Source organism: Lissotriton vulgaris, chromosome 7, assembly GCF_964263255.1.
Source record: "Lissotriton vulgaris chromosome 7, aLisVul1.2, whole genome shotgun sequence".
NCBI classification, from domain to species: domain Eukaryota; kingdom Metazoa; phylum Chordata; class Amphibia; order Caudata; family Salamandridae; genus Lissotriton; species Lissotriton vulgaris.
In genome coordinates, this window is record NC_141695.1 from 780,101,336 (window position 1) to 780,125,914 (window position 24,579).

At 52.2% G+C, this 24,579-nt stretch overlaps 1 protein-coding gene across 4 annotated transcripts in view; it reads left to right on the forward strand.

The window, feature by feature from the left end:
• The window catches only part of CEP131 (centrosomal protein 131), a 448,463-nt gene that overhangs the window by 353,573 nt on the left and 70,311 nt on the right, over positions 1–24,579 (forward strand). The window lies entirely within an intron of this gene.

Sequence of the window (24,579 nt, forward strand, 5' to 3'; positions counted from 1 at the left end):
CCCCCACTCCCAACTGACTCCGGTACAAGTCCTCATAATAACCCCTGAAGCGGTCCAATACAGCTGCCTGGGAGTACACCATCTCTCCCTGCGCATTAGTAATGCTGAGGATCGGGCAGCCCCTAAGTTCCGGGTTAGCTAGTCTGGCCAAGAGGGTACCCACCTTGTCCCTTTCTGCGTGTGCCCTGATAATGTACTGCCTATAGTCGTAACATCTCAAACGTTCCGTCTCCGCGGCCACCACTTCCTTCGCCTCCAATAACTGGGCCTGTAAACCTGGCCTGGTCGGCCTGCGGCGCTCCAAGTCCCTCAAAGTTTCCTCCGCTTTCATTAGATCATTCAGCACAGTCGTTCGAGCATTCGAGAACCTGCCCAAGCACACCCCTCTCACCACCACTTTCATTGCATCCCATTCAGTAGACCTACTCGTCGCCGTTCCTTCATTCACACCGAAATAACTATCAATGCCTTGCCGGACCGCATCGTCGAACACAGAATCCTCTAGCGTCTCCGGCCGAAGCCGCCATGTTGGTATTACTGAGCGCTCCCTCTGCCACTGAATATGCACCAATAGGGGGTTATGATCGGAGATAGTCCTAGCAAGGTACTCCGCATGGGTAATCAATGGGGCTAGGGAGCTCCCGCAAAGCACCGAATCGATCCTGACATGTAGATCATGGAGAGCGGAATAAAAGGAGTAATCCCTGGCTCCCCTGTGCCTCTCCCTCCAGACATCCAGCAACCCCCACCGTTCCTGCCAGTCCTTCCTGTGCGCGGCCAGCCTGCGCACAGGAGAGTCTACTAGGGGGGGATGGGACCTATCCAGAGCCACATCCGTAATCGAGTTGAAGTCCCCCCCTAGCACTATCGGACCCGCCAGGAAAGAGGCCAAGGACCCCGAAAGGCTATCAAAGTATCGGCCTTGGTCAGTGTTCGGTGCATAAACACAACAGAAAACCACATCCCGTCCATATAATCTCCCCTCCACCGCTACAAACCTGCCATCCGGATCCACTACCTGATTCAGCACTTGAAAGGGTATCCCCGCCCTCACCCAGATCAAGACCCCCCTGGCGTACGCTGAGTAAGTGGTGCCAAAAACCTGGCCCCGCCATCTTTTCTGCAAGGCAGCGCACTCTTTTTTGGTGAGATGAGTCTCCTGGAGCATAGCTATCTGAACCCCCCTGCGTACCAGGTATGCATGTACTTTGTGACGTTTCACCATAGTCCGCAGCCCCCGGACATTCCACGTTAGGCATTTCAAATTAGGTAATGTCCCCATTCCAGTCCCGTACAGTCCGAATCAAAGAACAACGGTCCATGACCCCCCCCAATGCAGTTGCCCCCCCCCAAACAGCCCCAAAACTGAAACATTCCCCAAACCCCACACCCCAGGACAGAGCACACGAACCCAATGGCCGCCCCCATCCAAACCTTGATCCAACTTCTCGCACACTTACCCTGTGGTCTCCACCACAGTCGACCTTAAGGGCCTAGGGGGGGTGAGTCGCCGCCGACCCCAGCTAGCGGAGCCCGCGTCCCGCCCTTCATCCCCTCCGAGACACACAGCTCCCCCACCCGGCAACCCGCCCCCCAGCAACAGGATATCACCCTACCATGAAGTCCCGATCTAGTCCCAAGTCTATCTCAGCCGCAGAAAATATCATCCGAAGTCTGTGGGGTCACTTTCGGCCCCTTCTGGCTCTCCGCCTCCGAAAGTTCCTCTCCTGTTCTGCTGCCTTCCCCTCCCGAGTCCGTTTCGGCCCGTTCACTGTTCTGTTGCGACCCTGTAATGGCCGCCGTCGCTGCGAGTGCATCCCTCTTCTCCGCCGCCATTTGAGCCTCCCGTTTCTCCTGCTGGCGCCTGTTGCGGGACCTGATGCGTTGTGATTGCCGCACCCGGGGCTGCTTGGGCTGGTCTCGCCGACTTTGGTGCGTCCTGTCCGTCCCCGCTCTGTACAACTCAAGCCATTGCCAGACGTCGTCCGGAGTCTGGAAAAAGTGTGTGGTGCCATCCATGATAATCCGCAGCTTGGCCGGGTAGAGCAAGGAGTACTGGATGCCTTCCTCCCTGAGCTCCTTCTTCACAGCAAGGAACGATGCCCTGTCCTTCTGGACCGCCTGCGTATAATCCGGAAAGATCGTTACCTTGCTGTTTTCCACCTCATAAGGGCCCGACATCCTGGCCCGCTGGATGAGGAGATCTCGGTCCTTGTAGTGGAGGAGCCGCACCACCATCGGTCGGGGGGGGCGGCCAAGCCCCGGCGGGCGAGCGGGCACCCGGTGAGCTCGCTCCAGAGTGAAAAATGGAGTAAGCCCCTCCGGTGCCACCACAGTGCGGAACCAGTTCTCCATGTAGGCCACCGCATCCTCCCCCTCAATCCGTTCGGGCAGGCCTACGACCCGCACGTTGTTCCGCCTATTGCGGCCTTCGGCATCCTCCGCCCTCCGCTCTAGAGTGTCCAGTCGGGCCAAAATGTCCGTGATCCTGTGCTCCGCGGTCACCACCGATGGCTTTAGGTCCAGCAACAGTTGGTCATGATCCTTGACCCGATCCGCCAGCTTCGCGTGATCCGCGCGTAGCAGCCCCAGGCCCGTGGCCACTTGGGCAATGTCATTATGCAACGCCTCCTTAGTGGAGGTGATCGCCTCAAGGATGGCATCCAAGCGCCGGTTCAGCCGCTGTTCCTGGTCAAGCTCCGGGGAGGGACTCTCACTCAGCTGGGTCGATGTCGCCGAGTCCCCCTCGCGGCTCCCGGGCATCGGCCCCCCGATCGCCGCCATGTTAGGGCACTGCGTCACAAGTCCGGTCACCCGTTCTGCCGGCACGCCCGTGGGTCCGTACCGGCCTCCAGGCACCTGGCAGTGCTATGTCCCCGCCGACGGTCTCAGGAGCAATGGCCAGGCAGACGAGCTCCGTCCCGTCACCCCCCTTGGGCCTGTGTGGGGGAGGATGAGTCTTAGGGCGGTGGCCGACGAGAGCCCCTGATCTTCTGGGTGAATCGGGCAGCGCCCCCCGGTCTCAGGGCGTCGCGCCGCCAATCCTAGTGCGTCGGGCAGCCGGGTGCAGGGTCCCTCGCTACTTGGCGACAGCCGGACTCAGGGCCGAGGTTCGGAACCGTCCGACCTCCTCGCCGCCATTTTCTTCACACCCCGGACTACACCTCGGCCGCCTCTTCCCTCGATCTCCTCGGGGCCAGCAGTCCCCCAGCGACTCTCCGATTACGTCCAGCTGTCCCCTTACACTTCAGAGGGCAGGAACGTCGTCTCCGGGTCGCCTAGGGTCCCGAAAAACAGGAGAATTAGCGGGATTCCGCGCGGAGCTGCGAGCTCACGCCGCCATCCCGATCGGCGTCCAAGCCACGCCCCCATGACAAACCTTTTATCTATGTGTTTGTTTTCAAAACAGATAAATAAAAGGCATTGTCATTTACAATGCCAATAGCTTAAAATGTTGCAAATGAGAGACCTATTGCATTGACTGTTATAAAAGCACTTAGGAAAATAGAATAGTTGCAAACAAATATTTATTGTACTCGTGTATGCATGAGCATCTGCGCACAATCAAAACGCGTGTGTTTTCTAAATTTCCTAGACATTTAAAAAACAAAAAAAGTAGCTCAACACAGCAAAACTATCCATTTGTATATTGATTGGATTTCAACATTGAAATTACGCTCATTTCTCAGCTCTCTGTTGCCCATTGCAAAAAAATAAGGCACATACCATAACATGTTTTTACAGATGCCATTTAATAATGAAATTATATTATACATGATATCTCGAGTACCTCGGGAGCGAATCTAAAATGCAGTAATGAGCAACCAATTTATCTTACGCTGTTTACAAGAATCAAGAGATTCAGTCTGTGAAAATCAATGATATTGTTGCATAGCGCTTTTTGACTGTCACAGGTGTGCAGCGTTGTAGCAATGGAATTCCCCGATGTTACCAATGCATGGTATTTAGGCGATTTCTAGCTCACCTTGTTCACCATTGCGGGGCGGAAAATTGTAACAGGGCAGGTGCAGGAGTGTGTAGTTCGAAATGTGCAGTGATTGTGTTGATCTTTGTGGACTTTTGTGAAAAGCATTTTGAGTTTGTGCCTGAGTGACCAGAGGTGCTCTTGTCCTGGATCGCAGTGCCTAGAAGTGTGATGGAGGAGCAAATGTGAGAGGTACCCACGCCAGTTAGGATTGTGGGAAGCTGGCGGTTATGATTAATCTGCGGGCCATAAATTATGTTTACGCCTTTTGTTAGAGTTACCAATCCATTTCCCAAGCTGGCTGCCTCTCTGTGACTTTATTGTTGACTTTGGAAAGATGAAAGCCTGAGTCAGCACCATTACATGTCACACGCTTTTGTGCCCAAATCTCTGTAACAGAGGCATAAAAACACAAATTTGATTTACGGGCATCAGTATGCTGTTTTTGATCACGTATTATGATAAAATCATGAGCCTGCCGGTCCGGGGAAGCTGAGATGTGATAGCGTGCCCTTACAATGCAGCCAGCATCCAGAGCCGCTGGTCATAGGATCCGGGCATGACTTTTGAAACCGCCCAGGCAGTCTGGAAATAGGTTGCTATTGAATGTTGGCAAGGCCTCAAACCCTTCCATAGCAGTGTTAAATTGATGTCTGTGGGGGTACTGGCAGCGAGCCCTCGGAACCTGGCCCTTCCCCCGGCATTCCTGCGCAGGAGGTCTTAGGACTTTGGCAAACGCATACATGCCAGTAAACCCAGTTCAGGCGTGAGGCTCCGGCTTTATTATTTTGGCTGTCTCATGCCTGAAATCGCCTCAATGGAGAAATACATTCTCTCCATTACGTTTTTTTAAATGATAAATGTCCCACTTTCCTCTTTTAAAATATTGGCATGTATGCAAACACTCTGCAACAAGTCCCGGCGCCTCCCTAAATGGCGGCTGCATTTGCAGCCAGCAAGGTGTTTCCCACAACATTCCACATTGCACTGTCTTTTCTTACCTTGCAGATCAGGAGACACATTTTTGTGCTGAGATATGTCTGGTGGCTAAGTGGACTTAATTTATCAACTCCCAAAAACTGTGTTTGACTTCACGAACATGGGTGCAGACTCCCTCAGCTTTTCATTCTTCCAAGGTCGAAGAAACAGGCATCATTGAGCTGAATAACAATAAACAGGTGGTATTCGGCATTAAAATGCCTGAAGCGCTAAAGGTGCATTGCAAGTGTTATGTTCTTCACTCCCTTTTTGTGGGAAAATGTTATATAAGTAAAGCACGCCATTGTTCCAAGAGTGCGGGAGGGGTAGGGGGGTTTTGGCTAATAATAAAGTAAAAGCACGCATTGCACGCTTCTCTCTGCATATAAGTAAAGTAGCGCCCGCCGTTGTCCCCAGAGTGGTGTGTGGTCGGCGGCCATGTCGCACCCGAAGGAGCCGGTGCTGAGCATCGACAGGCACAGATCTTGGAGCTGAAAGCTCTCTGGCGGCAGGGAGGCGCTCATGGTGCGGGTGCTCGCGACCTCAGGACGGCTTGGACTGGCCGGTCATGGTGCAGCTTCTGGGCTGCAGCCCCGCTCTCACTCTTGCTCTCAACGCCGCCGCGCATTGTTAAAGGGAAAATGCCATGAAGTGGAAGAAATAACACACCGGAAATGCAGCATAGCTGCCATTGTCCCGAATAGTGTGTGTATAAAATAGTACTGAGCCAACGTCTAAATCCTACCATGTTACGCCGCGAGTGCAAAATCCAGTCCGGATGGGCGAGCCGAAAAGGAGACCGAGAGGGAACAAACAAGCCTCACTTCAAATAGAAAGCGAGCGTTTAGCCAATAAAAAGCATGGGCGGAGGTTACACTCCACTTCCGAAATCGCCTCGATTACAATAGGTCTCGCTGAGCGTGCAACGCATGCGCTGCAACGCTAGGCGAGACCTAAAAACAAACTTCTCATACTGCACTTTGTAAGGAGCAGACATTATCAGGAACCTTTTATTTCAATAACTATATAATAGATTAACTTACAGTGCATTCTCTATGTATTGTACGTTTGGCATTGTCTATTGCATGGTCATGATGGCTCCCTCGTTTTCTACAGAATGAACGGAAGGATATCTATCACAGATCGAACAAATGCATTTACCAACCACTCGTGAGAAAAAGCTAACCATGGTGCAAGAATGGCTTTTCTCATATTCTGTGCCTATAGATCAACATATCAAATCTTAGTTCATAGAGCAACATGAAATGAAATTAAATGAAATTAAATGAAAGGGGTTTTGTTGAGCGTGACTGCTGCCCTTGGGCGTCCAAGCACTAATAGAAAGGAAAGTGCCTTGAGGAGAGTAGCTGGGGTATAGTTAGTTGCTGAAAAGGAATGTTTTAAGCTCCTTACGAAAGGATGACAGATTGGGGTTCGATCTGAGGTGTAGGGGGAGGGAGTTCCACAGCTTTCCACAGCTTGGTGGCTTTGAGCGTGAAGGACCTTCCTCCTGCTCTTGACCTCTTGATCCGGGGGGGCTACCGCTAGGAATGCGTGAGTGGATCAAAGTTGTTTTCCGGGGCAGTAGGGGAGGAGCAGGGAGTGGTTGATTTTGGGGCCGGTTCTCCAGAAGGCTTGGTGGGATATGCACATGGCTTTAAATTTTATTTTCTCCCTGACAGGAAGCCAGTGTAGGGTCCTCAGCCTCGGTACCACTGATACTCTGTGTGGAATCTGCAGCAGCGTGCGTGCAGCGCAGTTCTGGGTCCGCTGGAGTTTTTGCAGCACGTATTCCGGTGCCCCTAAATAAAGGGCATTGTTGAAATCAAGTCGGGATTGGATTAGGCCAAATTGTATGACAATTTGCTTGGCTTCAAAGGGCAGGAGTGGCAGGATTTTTTTTCAGCATCCTGATGATCCCGAAATAGGTTGCAGATGTTTTTGTGGCTTGGGTGTTGAGGGTTAGGGATTTGTCCAGCCAGACCCCTAAACTTTTGATATTGTCTTTCGGAATTGGGGGTGAGCCCAAGCTGATGGGCCATAGGTGGTCGATGGTGGACAGAGCTGGAGGGCAAAGCAACATGAGCTCGGTTTTATCGCCGTTCAGTTTAAGAGAAGATGCCGTCATCCATCTCCTGACCTCTTCCATCCAGGTCGTTAGGTTGACCTGTACCGGCTCACTGTTCTTCTGTGCGAGGGAGACCACTAGCTGAGTGTCATCCGCATATGTGATGATCTTAATGCCATATGGACAGATGATCTCAGTCAGCGGCCTCATGTACACGTTGAACAGCGTGGGGCTTAGTGATGAGCCTTGCGGTACCCCACAGTCCAACGGTTTACTTTCGGAGATAGCATCTCCGTCAAAGACTTGAAAAGTCCTTTCGTTCAAGAAGGATCTTAGCCAGGCCAGAGCGTCTCCCGACACTCCTAGATCGAGAAGTCGACAGAGCAAGGTTTTATGGCATACCGTGTCGAACGCAGCGCTCAGATAGAGGAGGATGACTGCCACTGATCCCCCTCGATCCAGGATCCACCTGGTTTCTTCTGTCATGGCCAGCAAAGCTGTTTCCGTCCCATGTTTGGGGCGGAACCCTGTCGGTGAGGCATTGAGTAGATGGTTAGACTCGAGAAACCTTGTGAGATGGAGATTGATGTGTCTCTCCAGGATCTTGCTCACCCAAGGCAGAAGGGAGATGGGGCGGTAGTTGTTATGGTTTTTGTGCCCTCACCATAGCCTGCTTCCATGTTGTAGGCACACTTCCTTTTATCAGGGAGTATTTAAGCAGCTCCATGAGAGTAGGAAGAATAACTTTACTGTCGGCGGTCATAGTGCTGGGTGGGGCTGGGTCATTTGGGGAGCCTGACTTTACCTGTAATGTCAAGATTTCCAGTGACTCTAGGTCTACTAGGGGGAAGTGATCCAGAGCTATTCGCAGGTGGTACTCCGCCTTAGTAGGGAGCTGAAGTTCAACCATGGGGGCTTCCAAGGTTGGGGCTGCAAATGTTACATAGATTTTGTTTATTTTCTGATAGAAAAATTCTGCTAAGTCATTGCAGCGCGCGATGGGGTTATCATTTGGGGCTACAGGAGGGGGCAGCTTGGTGAGGGTTTTTACTATTTGATAAATCTCTCTCGGTTTAGATCTGGCCTTCATAATTTTTCCACTAAAATAGGAGGATTGTGCCATTTTTATTTTAGTTTTGTAGGCTATAATGTCTTTCCTGTACGTGGCTTTGTCTGCGGTGGCATACCCCAGACGCCACTTCCTCTCAAGTTTCCAGCAGATTCGTTTTTTCACTCGGAGTTCATCTGAGTACCAAAGGGCTGTTTCCCGAGGTCTCTTTAAGGTGATTTTGTGAGTGGGGAGTATGGAGTCAATGGACTTTCGGATCCAATTGTCGAATTTCCTGCTGTCTGACGAGGGATTCTGGGAGAATGAGGGTCTTGAGTTTGCTGGGGACCTAGTCCAGTGTTCTAGTGGGAGCCTAGACCAGTTTCTCATTTTTCGTGGGAAGGGAGAGCAGGATACAGATTTGTATGTGGACCAGGTAAGAGGGATTAGAAAGTGATCGGACCATGGGAAAGGGGTGATGGGGCCTACCCTAAGGTTGCTGCAGTTGCTGAATACAGGGTCCAGCAAATGTCCTTTGTTATGCGTGAGGGCTCAGACTCGTTGCTCCAGTTGTACTGCAGCCAGGCTCGCAGTTAGATCATTTGCTGTGTTGTCTGAGCTATTGTCGAAATGGATGTTAAGGTCGCCCAGCAAGGTAAAGTTGGAGGGAGACCTAGCTAGTTCTGCTACTAGGGAGGGTAAAGTTGTATGAAATTGATTCAGTGGGCCTGGTGGGGCGATAAACAAGTGTTCCTGTGAAGCTGTCATTAGGGATGAGCTTGAGGGAGAAGGACATGCTTTCGCAGTCTGGGATGGGGTCCGAGATGCAGTGGCACTGATATAGGGATTTGTAAATGATTGCAAGACCTCCGCCTTTCCCCTGTGTGCGATCCCTACGTGAAATTTGATAACCAGGGGGGAGTGCTTGTATCAGGTCCGGCTCAGAGTCGGGAGTAAGCCAGGTTTCGGTTAAAAAGACTGCGTCTGGTGTTAGTTCATTTATCATTAAGGAGATTTCCGTGCTATGCTTTGGGAGGGATCTGCAGTTTAGAAGAAGCACAGTGTAATTCTGTGGATTATTTTTCTGCTGAGAGGTGTTAAGCCTAATGTTGCAGTTTGAGCAGAGAGAGGGAAGGTCTAGGGGGTGGTAGGGGGGACCACAGCTGGTTTTTAAAGGGGGTCTTAGGTTGTGGAGGGAACCTGAGCTATAGTACTTCATCGATGTTTGAGGGGGACCAGGGGATGTGGGCCCTGTCCCCGGCCGTCCGCGGACGGGCACAGACGGGCTTGCATTTGGCGCGCCTCCGGCGCCCAAGCAGCGAGCCCGCTGCGTGCGCGCGCCCGCTGCGTGTGCGCGCCCACTGCGCAGCCGGGGGAGACACCTCGTTTAAGGAAGTGTGGGTGGGGGGCGTGTCCAAGAGCGAGGGCTTCCCTGGAAAATGAGGCAATCACCGCGGCAGCGCCTTAGTCGGCTGCGCGGTTCAAGTGTCCCAAGGATAGTCAGGTAAAGGTTTTAAAACACAGGTTATTACACAGGTAATTTTTAAAACAGATTAAAACACCAGCTCCCGGCTTCCGCCTCAGGAGCACGATCCAATACTAAGACGCGCTGGGAAAAGGCACGGTTTATATAGTGTGGGTGGGGGGCGTGGCCGAGCGTCAGTGGGCGTGTCCAGGAGCGAGGGCTTCCCTGCAAATGGCGGCAATCACCGCAGAAGCGCCTTAGTTGGCTGCGCGGTTCAAGTGTCCCAAGGATGGTCAGGTAAAGGTTTTAAAACACACAGATTATTACACTGGTAGTTTTTAAAACAGATTAAAGCACCAGCTCCCGGCTTCCGCCTCAGGAGCACGATCCAATACTAAGACGCGCTGGGAAAAAGGTGCGGTTTATATAGTGTGGGTGGGGTGCGTGGCCGAGCGTCAGTGGGCGTGTCCAGGAGCGAGGGCTTTCATGGAAATGGCGGCAATCACCGTGGCAGCGCCTTAGTCGGCTGTGCGGTTCAAGTGTCCCAAGGATGGTCAGGTAAAGGTTTTAAAACACACAGATTATTACATGGGTAATTTTTAAAACAGATTAAAACACCAGCTCCCGGCTTCCGCCTCAGGAGCACGATCCAATACATACCCTGCAGCTCGGTGGGAGTATTGGAGTGGAGTGGAGGCGCGCTGAACCAGTGGTCTCCTCCATCTTCTTTAACTGAGGAAAGTCGGCTGGCCGGCCGTACGGCACAAAATCAGCCGGATCCTTGAGGTAGGAGATGTCAGTGGGAAGTGCTGCAGGACCCTAAGGAGCCACAGCACGCACACTCCTTGATCCGCCCGAGGCGCTGTGGACACCTACTTTGCTTCCCCTGGGGTGTTGTGGCATGCGGTGGGGGACCTGCTTGAGAAGACCTGCATCGCTATGCTCCCTTCATGGGGATGATGCCTACTAGTATCCGTGTGGGAAGTGCCAGGGCCAGCACTGCGGTGAATATCTTCAGCAGTTAGAGAGCCGAGGAGCGTGGACAGCAGCATCCTCCCATGGTAATCAAGAGCGAGAGCATGGCTGGGAAGCCGATGCCGCAGGTGTAGTCAGTGGCTTCTGCGGGGCGGAGTGGATGAAAGCAGCTGTCCTCGGGTGGTCCTGCTTGTGGCTGGACTGCTGCTGGGCCTGCAGCCTCGCTTTCTGAGGAGCAGGCGGCCGGGCGGAGACCCAGCGGACCCTGGGGAAAAGACCAGGAAGAAAACTGGCAGGGGTGTGCCTCCTCCCCCTATCCCCCCCCTCGCCCCCCACCCGCTGGCTGGCCTTTAGCTTCCCCGACATGGCAAATGTCATGAGTAGTATGCACTGAGGAGTGGTGCGCCTGGCACATGTGTGTCTACAGTAAGTCTCCTTGGGCCTCCCCTAGGTGTCATTGGTGATGCCTTGAGCTGGCAGGTGCGGGGTGCTCCTGGGTCTTATGCTGACCCCATCTGGGGGACACATGTAAGAAGGACTACCACTCGGACCTTAGAGTCGTAAGGAGGATTAAGCTTTCGAAGTGAACACTGACGGTGGCTGTAGTTTTGTTCCTACAGGGCCTGGGAAATTGTCTTCTACTGAATACACTCTCTATAATTGAGCTCCAGGATGTGGTGGAGACGTGGGGATACTCCTAAACTGCTCTCTGGACTGTCCTTGGATGGCTGTGGCCCCTATGGTCTCCGAAGCTGGGGGTTCCTTTTCACCCAGTTGGGTTGACAGCTTGTGGTTTTCCCTCGCTCCCTGAGAAGATCTGGGCATCATGGGTAAGGATTAAGCTGCCCACTCCTATGCTACCAACACTATCTCTCAGTATACTACGCCAAGACAGTCCTCCCAGTGGGTCACAAGGCAGGTGGGGGCTGAGTCCCAGGGTGTCTCCCCGGAGGGAGGGGGAACCCCTCCCACACAGTCTAGTTGACAACTCAGGGTTCCCGCATGGCACTGAAACACAAGATAGAAACTGCCTCTATTGATTTGAACTTACTCAGAGCTGACCTGAGAAAAGTAGCCGACAAGGTGACGAGGCTGAAGGAAACACTGAAAGCCTATAGGGGGATGTCTCCCAGGTTAAGCAACATATGGCCACGATGATGTCCGCGAACCAGCAGCAGAAGCAGAGGGTGGAGGACGCGCTGGGCCATGGCCACCGCAATAACATACAGGTGTTGGGTTTCCCAGAGCAGGTGGCAGGGGTGTCTGTAGAGGAATTCCTGGAGTGCTGGATACAGCACCAACTGCAGCTTAGTGGTCTTTCAGAGCTCTTTGTGGTGAAGCGGGCGCACAGGACTTTGACCCCACCTCCTGGTAACCCCCCACGCCCCTGAGGATAATTGCCAAAATCCTAAACTATTGGGACAGAGACTGTATCCTGCGAGCATCGAGGGAGCTACTGTTATTTGAGAATCATCAGACTATACCAAGAGAGTACAGGAACTGTGCAAATCCTTTTTGGCCATCAAACAAAAGCTGAGGGTGGTGCAGCTGTAGTATATGCTTCTGTACCCTTCCAAGCTCAAAATGCTTTCCTAAGGTAGGGTGCATTTCTTTGAAAACCCTGACTAGGTGTGGAATTGGCTGGAGCTCCTGGATGGTGCCTCCGTGGGACTCCGGAGTGGACGTGGTGAGGAGATACTGCATCAGCGTGCATAAGACTGCAGGGGTGGGAGGGAAGGAGCCCCACCCCTCCACTAGGATGATGATATTGGAGGATGGCTCCATTCATCTCCTGGTGATGGGAGATTTGCAGACTGCAGCTGAGAAGGTTGCCCCGCCGTGCTGCCCAGCCCCGTAGCTGAAGGGATGGGGCCTCTGACGGACACTGTGCCTGGGACATTGTTGATTTAGCCGAAGATCTCATGACCGCCCGAGTTGGACAGCTGCCTGAGTGCGATATGTGGGGTTGCCAGTGGACATTGTCCCTTAAGTAAAGCTAGTGTCACACAGATAGAGTGCTAGGGGGGCATTTGGGGAGTTGTCACAGCACATCCCTTTGGTATTCATGTCTGGGGAAAGTAATCTATCCTCATAGATACTGGTAGCACTGTATAGTGCAGATGGGTGAGACAGATGGTCTTTCCATGCTCTCCCATGTTCTTTTCCTTCAGCATTGTTCCTTCTTTCCTGCACACCCGCTCCATCTCTCCCTGGTCTTCACCTCCTTCCACACTCCTTTCTACCCCCTCTATAGCTGTATCAGGGGCAGAGCATGGTGGGATGGGACTGAGTATAGGGGACCTGTCTCCGTTGACAGGGTATGGTTGAAATTGTTGGTCCTAGCACCTTAATGGGGTGTATGTATGTAGGCTTACATTCTTCCTATATGGATCCGTGGGTGGGCGTTGTTTACAATATGTTGTAGATGTGTTGGATGGTCGTAATTGCTGTACATGGGGCTCATGTTGTTCTCCTTTATAGGATTGATGGGGGATAGTTACATATTTTTGACATGGAATTTTTGGGGATTGGGTTCTTATACAAAACATTACAGGATGATCTTGTTTCTGAAACTATACAAGGCCCAAATAGTTTTTCTCCAAGAAACACATCTCAATGATAGGGAAGCTGAAAAATTAGCTTAGAAATGGAAGGAACAGGTCTACCATACTTCTTATTCCAAGTACGCTTGAGGAGTATTGATCTGGGTGGCACTTGTGGTCCCTTTTTTCTCTGACATACTAAGAGGCAGATGTAGAGGGTCGATATGTACTTATCCAAGGCTTACTAGATGGGCAGGAGGTCTCTATTCTTAACACTCATGTGCCCAACACAGATCCAGAATTTTTCTATGGGGTATAAGAGCTCGTTGGTCGGCATGCGGACGTGCCGTTTCTTTTGATGGGGGTCTTTAATTGCGTGTTGAGTGGGTATCTGGGTAGGCTACCATCCCGGATGGGCATCAACTCCCTTATGAGTGAGGTGATGCAGAATTTGGAACAGGTGGACATAAAGAGAACACATTTCCCACAGATACTGGTGTATACCTGTCATTCCCCCACACATAATACACACAACAGACTAAACCAGGTATCTCTGGCTGGGCTGCCAGTGGATGAGGTGGAGACTGGGTCCTACCTGGCCAAGTTCCTGTCAAGCCATACACCATTTAGATGTAACTTGAGATGGGGATGTGCGTGTGGAAGGCACCTACACTGGAGGTTTCCAGCAGATATCAGTTCTGATGCAGAGAACAGAGAGACGCTGGCTTTAAAACTGACAGAGTATAAGGAACTTACTTGGGGGAAGTACGGCCAGCAGGGCCACTGAGTGGGGGTCTGTTGGACTTGCCCCTTTTGGCAGGTTCATCACGAAACTTTTTGCTTTCTCCTAGCCTGTTTCTGTAACCTGGTGTTGGTGATTTTAGGCCTCTGCGCACTTTTTCGCTGTGGTCCAGTGTAAAGTGCGTGCTCTCTCTGTGTATATGTGGTGTGAGTGGTCTGCCATCCCATAGGAGTGCATAGGGATATGTGTGTTCATGGTAGTTCCTGATGTGTGGGGAGTGCTGGGGTGAGTTTGGTAACTCGTGAGATTAAATGCTGCGCGATGGTGTGCGCAGATTTAATGGGTCTAGTGTAGAAGTGCCACTTTCAGAAGTTGGCATTTCTGTGTGCAGTGAATGTGAATTGACTGTCTGGCTAGTGAGTGACAGGGGCTGGCTGGTGTGCTTGGCTCCAGGAGCCTGGATGGGTCTGCCCCAAGGTGAATGGGGAGATCTGCATGTTGATGGAAGGGAGGAGTTGCACCTGGGACCTGAACACAATGCTGGCTCCACCCCTTGTGGTGCGTCCCTAGCCTGTCCAGTGAAAGGGAGAGAGGGGCTGAGCAAAACAAAGTGCTCCGGAGTTCCCCTGAACCAGTTGTAGCTGGTTCTCCCATTGCCTGCACCCTGTTAATCAAAGGAAAAGTGGGTATAAAAAGGGGCTGTGACCCCATGTAGAATGTTCTCTGCTTGGATCCTGATTGCTGCAGGGCATGCTGCTGCTGGGGCCCAGGAGGGCTGCGTCCCTGGGCCCAGCTATGCCTTGAATCCTTTGTGGCTTTATTTCCTGATTTAAAGACTTTAAGGACGTTGTGGATTCTAGCGCCGGTGAGCGCTTTGATTTAAAATTGACCATTAGTCGAGGAGACGGGAGCATGTGGTACTGACAGAGCGACGCTGCGATCAAGCTTGAGGGAATCCCCACCGTAGGGATTCCCCCGAAAATGTCTCAACAGAGGGTGCCTACCCGCATTTCTCTTTCTTTCGTGGGTGCCCACGCCGTTGTGATGCCGTGTTTTGCTGGTATTTACCGGCGGGTGCCACCCCGCATCCTGGTGCCTTTCGCTTTATTTCTATGGCGAGTGCCCACCCCGCTTATAGCACCGGAAAAAAATCAACAGTGGGTGCCTACCCCACATTTCTCTTTCTTTCGCAGGTGCCCACCCCGCTGCAATGCCAAGTTTTGCTGGTAATTACCAGCGGGTGCCACACCGCATAATGGTACCTTTCGCTTTATTTCTATGGCGTGTGCCCACCCCGCTTATGGCACATGAAAGAAATAACCGCCGCAGCCCGAGCATAGAAGGAGATCTCCGGGCCGCTGCTAAATTCGACCCAGAAGACAGGCATGGTTGCCTGGTTTTGGGCGGGGCTGGTACGCGCCCCTGGAAGTAACTGGGTCTCCCGTGAGCTAAGGGAGACCCGGGCGTTTCAAAAGCCAGGCGGGAGCCCACCTGCACTGGCGACCGAAGGAAGACTCCAAGCGGGGCTCCTGTGAGGAGGACGGAACCCCGCGGGATGTGATGCCGCCGCAAGAGGAGATGGTGCTGCGGCAGAGGGGGCGGCAGGCACATTGACGGTGCCTGTCCCTCCTCGCTGGATATGAGGATTCTCCCAACAGCCGGGACCACAGAGGAGAGCTGAGTCCCCCACAGCAAGAGGAGCCGGCCCACAGCCACCCGGTGAGGGGGGCTGAGGAGGGTCACCTTGGTGTTAAGCGCAAAGCGCCCGGGCAGTCTTGTGGGGTCTGGGCGGTCGCAAGAGAGCGGGCCGCCCCACCAATGGACACAGTCATTGAGGGAGGGCCCAGAGGGGCCTGTGTCCTCCCGTTCCGACCATATTTTAACAGTTGCCCCGCATGACAGTGGGCAACTGCAACGTTGGGCATGTTTCCTAGTTCAGAGCCTACGTGGCTACCACGACGTGGAAATTGTGTTTAAAACCTACATGGCTCCACCATGGGGGCATGTTTTGTTTCGGGAGCCAGTTCGCTCCCTGGGGGCTAGATATTTCTAGAGCCAATGGGCTCCTGGGACACAGTTGATTTTAGAGCCAGATGGCTCCAACGCCCCAAAGCTGTTCCTAGAGCCTAGATGGCTCCAACTTTTAGGCACCATTTGAGTAAGAGTCCCTGGGAGGGACAGAAGTGGCACAGAGGTGCCAGGCCTTCCACAGCTGCGCAGTATAGGCCTCATGTCATTGTTCTCAGCTGCCCAGCAAGTAGTGGGCAGTAAGCATGGGCGAATTTTGCGAATTCGCGATCTGCGAATTTGCGGATTTGCGAATTCGCGATCTGCAAAATTCGCGAATTTGTGCGAATTTGCGGATTTTTGTTTTTTTGCGTGTTCGCGGGGTTTTTTGCGTGTTCGCGGGGTTTTTTGCGTGTTCGCGGGAATTTTTGCGTCTTCGCGAGCTGCTTGCATAGCGAAGTTACCCATGCAGTCGTTTATGGGAGAGGGAGAGAGAGATAGATAGCTAGATAGATAGAAAGAGAGAGAAAGAGAGGGAAAGAGAGAGGGAGAGAGAGAACGAGAGAAAGAAAGAGAGGCCGGATCTCTGAAGGGCCAGATTCCTGAGTTGCCCCTACAGAACATACAGCTTTTTATTTTTAGCAAAATGCATATGAAAATTGTGCTGTAAAGGTCTCTTTTAGTTTAACCCCTCCTAACAACTCAAAATGGGTGTATTTGCCATCCTCTCCCTTCTTCCTGTTTTTTATATCTGTAAGTGCTTCCTGATGAGGTTTAATTCCTTGGACAGGTGCCTCGTTGCCTACTTGTAACTATTCTCTGACCCTGCTTCAAGGGTCAGAGCAGGGTCAGAGAATAGTTGCAAGTAGGCGCCAGGAAGCAATTAGCAGCAGGTGTCCAAGTTGAAGTTAATTTGTTTGTAACCCTTTTGTAAAAGGTTACAAAGAAATTAGGTTCAACTTTTGCACCTGCTGCTGTAACCCTTGCTTGGCTGAAAATTCGTCCCTGCTGATTCGCGGATTTTACCGCGATTTCGCGAGATTCGCGGATCGCGAAACGCGGGAAATCCGCAAATTCGCCCGCGAAACGGATTTTACGCCCACCCTTAGTGGGCAGCTACAATGTTTAGGTTTGCGCAGATGGTGCTCCCCTGACTGGTGCTGCGTTGGCAGCGCGCCCTGACATTCTGGACACAGGCCATTTGAGCCTCCCTTTTTGGAGATGGCTAGTTGGCCAGGGGGACTGGTAGATGTATAGGGTGCAAGGCCCTAATGTGATGTATGTGCTGAAGTGATTGTGGTGCTAGGCAAGGTAATGCATTTAGTATGTTTTACGCACCCTGTGTTTCATACCTCTAGATATGGTTTTGGCTTATGAGGTTGTTTTACCTATTTGGGTTTGTGTTAGTGAGATTGTAATTCACTGTGATTTACGCATCTAATATGAGTGATACTTAGGAGGTAGGTTCTAATGTGTTTAGACTAGTGAGGAGATTGCATAATGTGTTTATGCTGGTGAGGTTGGCGCAGGATGTAATTCGCGCCTGATGTGACTGTGCACAATGTACAGTTCTGTTACCGGATTGAGGTGGAGTACAGTGATTACCAATGGCTACTGGTTGTATGTTTATGACCTACTAGCAGCCCGCCCCAGCGTTGCCTGGGGCAGAATGGGGATGGGGGCAGCATTTCCGGATTGCGGCAGCGTTGCCCGGGGCAGAACGAGGCTGGGGGCTACATTTCAGGCTTGGGTGCACTCCAGCCCCGGCCCCCGCCCGCCCCGACATTGCCCAGATGCCCGCCTCCCGCCTCGCCTTTGCCTTTACCTTACCCCGCCCGCCCCGACATTGCCCAGACCGCCTCCCGCCTCCCGCCTGCCTCCCGCCTCGCCTTTGCCTTTGCCTTACCTGAGCCGCCTCTCTTCCCTGCGCTGCGGACTTAAACCCACTCCTCGCTGATCGTCATCGCTCCTCCCCGCCTGTCGTCATCGCTCCTCCCCGCCTGTCGTCATCACGCACGTTGCGGACATTGCTAGGTCGCGGCCAGCGCTACATCGCGGCCGGCGCTACTTTTATGGGACTACTTTGTTTTTAAAGTTTAATTTTTTATTTACGTTTTTATTTTATTTTATGCAGCCTATGTCCATCTACACACCCTGAGGACTACAACAATGTATTGGGTGTGTGGATTGGCGCTGTGGTTGCCGAGTTTACCTTGCCAAAAGGTTTCTGTTCTCTCTTTATAATAGTAGTATAGATGTTACTTTTACCAATTTCTGCTAAGTGCTGATCCTGACAGAGGCCCACGTGGCCCTGTCCTGTGTAAATAATCCCTTGTGAATATTGCCTGTGCCAGTTGGCACAATGTATATTGTGTGATTACTATCTGATGTGTTTTGAGAATACAAAGGCTACTTTTATATAACCTTGTGTGGAGTTCCTTTTGTGGTGTGCCTGGGATGTTGTTGCTGTGTGCGTTCACAAATGCTTTACACAAGGCCTCCGGGATAAGTATGACTGCTCGTGCCAAGCTACCAAGGGGGTGAGCAGGGGTTATCTTTGGAGTGTAACTCCCTTGCCCTGACTAGAGTGGTGGTTTCTGCCTGGCTGTGGCGCAAGCCTTAGACAACCAGAAATCCCAGTTCCAACATTGGTGATCAGCGGTGAGGATTAGGACTCGCGTTTGCGCAGTACCACAGCCACAACTGCCTACATTACAAAACTCTACATTTTAGATAGTCACATGTTGGGGATTATTGTTTGATTTTGTGTTCTCCTCATGAGTGTCATTTTTAAATGGTGTTCCTGCCCTTTTATGTTTAGTGGCAGAAGAGAGAAAATGACAGGGCGGGACGCCAGTAGGTGGGGAGGTTCCCATAGATAGGGAGTCCCTTGCTGGGTCCAGTGCCCAATCCCTGTTCCTGTCCCCAGAGATGTGGGTAGATAGGAGAGAGGGGGTGTGGAGGAGGAATGGCTAGCTCAGGATGGTGGTAATCCCGGGAGTGTAGTGTGTGTGTCTGGTTTCCCCAGTACGGTGGGAACCAGTGTTGGCAGCTAACGTGTGTCCTTTGCGTGAATTCCCATTCCCAGTTACCAGAGTATGGTGCCTGGTGCTCAGTAAGAGGGGTACAGGTTGAGAGTCAGAGGCAGTGAGGAACTGTCTCACCAGTCTGGAGGGGGCGTGTGGATGAGTGGTGTGTTGAACTAGAGGAGTTGGTGTGAGTTCTTTTGGTGGTGAAAGGAGCTTGCGCGGAGGTGTACCTCGGGTGGTGTGCAGTAGGTCCTGCAGAGGCACTGGACAAGTGAGTGTGAGTTCTTTGTCTGATAAGAAGCTTGCACAGAAGGTGGACCTCTAGTGGTGTGCCAGAGGTCTTGCAGAGACATTGGGGAGTTATTCCAAAAGGAGTGGCTTGTGTATCTTCTGGTCCTGTGTGGGGGAAGAGGTTCATGTGTAGCCCAGCTAGGTCCTAGTAAAATGGGAAGGGTTGTAGGGGCCCACTTCCTGTCTCTGAGGAGAAGGAGTTGGAGGGTCTCCATGTCTCCATGTGCCCGAAACCCTGTCTCTGGGCCTGGAGGGTTCCCTAAGGGAGCACCAGGTCGGGGGCCTAGGCTGTACTGGCAGGTCATTTGAGGAGGATCTTCCTGTGTCTAGAGGACGGGGAGTTTCTGTAACCAGAACTCCGGCAGACCTGATGTTGAGCAGTACTGCTCCTAAGTGGACGGTGCAGAAGTCCTGGTTGAGGGGTGAGAGGGGGACAACCAACCCCAGTGGAAAAGCCAGTGGGTCAGGGGCCAGCCAGGTGGGCTGAGTCAATTGTGAGTGACCATGGTGACACCACTTCTGTTCTGAGAGACAGACAGACTGTCACACAACACATTAGTTATGTGTAATCCTCAAGGGGGGCATGCGTGCTCCCCTTGAAGTCCTGGTTTGCTGGGCATTTGACCGCCCAGAGTGTGCTTGACCATTTGTGGGGCCTCTGGAGGTAGTTCCCTGAGGAGGGGAAGGCCAGGTTCGGGTTGTAGCTTGACCTGGAAGGCAGGGCATCTGTAACCAGTGTCCTGGCCAGGTTGCCTTCTAGGGGTACCCCTGTGAACACAGGCGAGGCTCATCTTAAAGTAAAGAGACCCTGTGTTTCCCAGAAGGGGTGGTGCAGGCCTCGCCGGGATCCTTAGGGTCCCTGGCTGACTATGGTAGTACTACCCTGAGAGCAGGTGCAGCCCATCTTAATTGAGAAGGACCCTGGTCTACAGTGGATGGGTGCAGAACTCTGGAAGGGTGCGCAAAGGGAGGGAGTCCTAGCCTCTGACCCCGGTGCATCCGGTGAATGTAGATCCCAGGCGGTAGACCAGTGATGGAGAGAGGTCCTGAACTGGTTGGAGAGTTGTGTTCTGGAGGGTGCTTCCCTGGGAGGGTGTGGAACCTTAAAAATAGAGGTAGGGTGGGGCATTCTTGCCCGTGACCTATTGTCAGCCTGAGGGTGCGGACCCTAGGTTGAAGGATAATTGGTAGTTTGGAACTACACTGAGAAGGAGAGTGGAGAATGGCTATTGTGTGCCAGGGGTTACTGCCCCCCCCCTCTGTGGATTGGTCAGAACCTGTGACATCTGGATGGCCTAGGGCCTGGTCCTGGCCGTGGACAACTAGAGAGTACCAGTGGGTAACCTAGTTGGGGCAGAGAGTTCTTGTTTAGAGGAAACCATGCGGGTTCAGAGTGGCGTAGAAGCGGAGGGTGTCCCTGCCGTGCGGGCCCACGTCCGTGTTCTATCGCCCAAAGCAGGGAAGCCCATCAAGGGAGTGATTGGTCTGCCCTGCGTTTTGGCTGGAAGGGGGTTGTGTTGGACTTGGCCCTTATGGCAGGTTCACCCCGAAACTCTTTGCTTTCTCCTAGCCTGTTTCTGTAACCTGGTGTTGGTGATTTTAGGCCTCTGTGCACTTTTTCACTGTGGTCCAGTGTAAAGTGCGTGCGCTCTCTGTGTATGTTTGGTGAGAGTGGCCTGTCCACCCGAAGGAATGTGCATGGAGATATGTGTGTTCATGGTAGTTCCTGATGTGTGGGGAGTGCAGGGGCAAGTTTGGTATGTGCGAACTCGTGAGATTAAATGCTGTGCAACAGTGTGTGCAGATTTAATGTGTCTAGTGTAGATGTGCCACTTTCAGAAGTTGGCATTTCTGTGTGCAGTGAATGTGAATTGACTGTCTCGCTTGTGAGTTACAGGGGCTGGCTGGTGTGCTTGGCTCCAGGAGCCAGGATGGGTCTGCCAGATAGTGAATTGGGAGATCTGCATGTTGATGGAAGGGAGGAGTTGCACCTGGGACCTGAATAGGGCTGTGCCTTCCCTACACAATGCTGGCTCCACCCCCTGTGGCGCGTCTGATGTCCCTAGCCTGTCCAGTGAAAGGGAGAGAGGGGCTGAGCAAAACAAAGTGCTCAGGAGTTCCCCTGAACCAGTTGTAGCTATTTCTCCCATTGCCGGCACCCTGTTAAACAAAGGAAAAGTGTGTATAAAATGGAGCTGTGACCCCATGTAGAATGTTCTCTGCTTGGATCCTGATTGCTGCAGGGCATGCTGCTGCTGGTCTCCCTGGGCCCAGCTATGCCCTGAAACCTTTGTGGCTTTATTTGCTGATTTAAAGACTTTAAGGACTTTGTGGATTCTAGCGCCTGTGAGCGCTTTGATTAAAATTTGACCAAGAGGCGAGGAGAGGGGAGCATGTGGGACTGACTATCAAGCACGAGGGAAGTCCCACTGTGGGGATTCCCCCGAAAATGTCTCCACAGCGGGTGCCTACCCCGCATTTCTCTTTCTTTCGCGGATGCTCACTCCGCTGCGATGCTGTGTTTTGCTGGTAATTACTGGCGGGTGCCACCCCGCATCGTGGTGCTTTTCGCTTTATTTCTATGGCGGGTGCCCACCCCGCTTATGGCACCGGAAAGAAATCAACAGTGGGTGCCTACCCCGCATTTCTCTTTCTTTTGCGGGTACCCACCTCGCTGTGATGCCGTGTTTTGCTGGTAATTACCAGCGGGTGCCACGCTGCATCGTGGTGCCTTTCGCTTTATTTCTATGGCGGGTGCCCACCCCGCTTATGAATCGGAAAGAAATCACCGCCGCAGCCCGAGCATAGAAGGAGATCTCCGGGCCGCTGCCAAATGCGACCCGGAAGACAGGCATGGTTGCCTGGTTGTTTGCAGGGCTTGGTATGCGCCCCCGGAAGTAACCGAGTCTCCCGTGAGCTAAGGGAGACCCGGGCGTTTCAAAAGCCAGGCGGGAGCCCACCCCACACTGGCGACCGAAGGAAGACTCCAAGCGGGGCTCCTGTGAGGAGGACGGAGCCCCGCGGGATGTGATGCCGCCGCAAGAGGAGATGGGGCTGGGGCGGAGGGGGCGGAAGGCACATTGACTGTGCCTGCCCCTCCGCGCTGGATATGAGGATTCTCCCAACAGCCGGGACCACAGAGGAGAGCGAGTCCCCCACAGCAAGAGGAGCCAGCTGACAGCTGCCCGGCGAGTGGGGCTGCGGAGGGTCAGGGGCGGTGCCGAGAGAGAGCGGGCCACCCCACCAATGAACACAGTCAATGAGAGAGGGCTCAGAGGGACCTGTGTCCTCCCGTTCTGACCATATTTTAATAGTTGCCCCATGTGACAGTGGGCAACTGCAACGTTGGGCATGTTTCCTAGTTCAGAGCCTACGTGGCTCCCACGACGTGGCAATTGTGTTTAAAGCCTACGTGGCTCCACCATGGGGGCATGTTTTGTTTCGGGAGCCAGTGCACTCCCTGGGGGCTAGATATTTCTAGAGCAAATGGGCTCCTGGGACACAGTTGATTTTAGAGCCAGATGGCTCCAAAGCCCATAAGCTCTTCCTAGAGCCTAGATGGCTCCAACGTTTAGGCGCCATTTGAGTAAGAGTCCCTGAGAGGGACAGAAGTGGCACAGAGGTGCACGGCCTTCCACAGCTGCACAGCACTTAGTGCCAGCTGCAACGTTTAGGCCCCATGTCATTGTTCTCAGCTACCCGGCAAGTAGTGGGCAGCTGCAACGTTTAGGTTTGCGCAGATGGCGCTCACCTGACTGGCGCTGCGTTGGCAGCGCGCCCTAACATTCTGGACACTGGGCATTTGAGCCCCCCTTTTTGGAGATGGCCAGTTGGCCGTGGGGACTGGTAGATGTATAGGGCGCAAGGCCCCAATATGATTTATGTGCTGAAGTGATTGTGGTGCTAGGCAAGGTAATGCATTTAGTATGTTTTACGCACCCTGTGTTTGATACCTCTATATATCGTTTAGGCTTATGAGGTTGTTTTACCTATTTAGGTTCGTGTTAGTGAGATTGTACTTCACTGTGATTTACGCCCCTAATGTGAGTTATACTTAGGAGGTAGGGCCTAATGTGTTTAGACTAGTGAGGAGACTGCATAATGTTTTTATGCTGGTGAGGTTGGCGCAGGATGTAATTTGCGCCTGATGTGACTGTGCACAATGTAAAGTTATGTTACAGGTTGAGGTGGAGTACAGTGATTACCAGTGGCTACTGGTTGTATGTTTATGACCTATGTTACTTTTACCAATTTCTGCTAAGTGCTCATCCTGACAGTGGCCCACATGGCCCTGCCCTGTGTAAATAATCCCTTGTGAATATTGCCCGTGCCAGTTGGCACAATGTACATTGTGTGATTACTATCTGATGTGTTTTGAGGATACAAAGGCTATTTTTATATAACCTTGTGTGGAGTTCCTTTTGTGGTGTGCCTGGGATGTTGTTGCTCTGTGCATGCGCAAACGCTTTACACATTGCCTCCGGGATAAGCCTGAATGCTCCTGCCAAGCTACCAAGGGGGTGCGCATGGGTTATCTTTGGCGTGTAACTCCCTTGCCCTGACTAGAGTGGTGGTTTCTGCCTGGCTTTGGCGCAAGCCTTAGCCAACCAGAAATCCCAGTTCTAACAGGGGCTATGAAGGCAATTCTGCGAGGACAATGAATGGGTCGGATGAGGAAACAGAGGTGGACCTGGTGTGATTATATAATGGTGATCTGACCTCTGAGGAGAGCTGCAGGGAGGAGGTGGCTTGGGCATGTTCTGCATTACCTTACCTAAGGAGTTTTGTTCTCTGGTGTTGGTTATATGCACTGAAGCTTATTGCATTTGGGATTTTAGTATGGGGGGTCAATATAATTGTTTGCTAACACTGGAAGCTTTAGTTATTTTTGTATGAGAATATGTCTGATCTGGAAACATACCTATTATTGCTTGCCTGCACATCTGAATAAAAACATACATTTTGAAAATACCTGTGACATGGCACCCCAGTAATGCAATTGCAGGCCGTGCTGCAGGTAAAGACTGATTTGCACTGGCAGTCTATTGAGTGATAAGCTGTGGTGCCCAATGGCTGGATGGTAGTGCTAATAGAATGCTGAAATGAGTCTTTACAGGAGTGTAATAGTCCAAAAAGCAGACTGAAGGCATTTCTGTAGATTGTCAGCTGTGCGGCAGATTTCAGTACTGGAAAGTCAAGACTATAGGTTACAGTTGTGAAGCAATAATGGCAATGCGTGTATCATGCTTGAGGTGTATTGTCTGAGCGTTTGTTGAAGGTCAGTAGTGGGACAGATGGGTGAATGGTGTGTGGGAAAAGGTGCAGCATGCACTGGTAGAGGTGCTTGATGCTTAAAGAATTGGTTAATATTCATATATGTTGGGCGAGCACCATATTGGCCAAACTCCAATTGAATTAACTAATATGAGTCAAGAATTCTTCTTTACA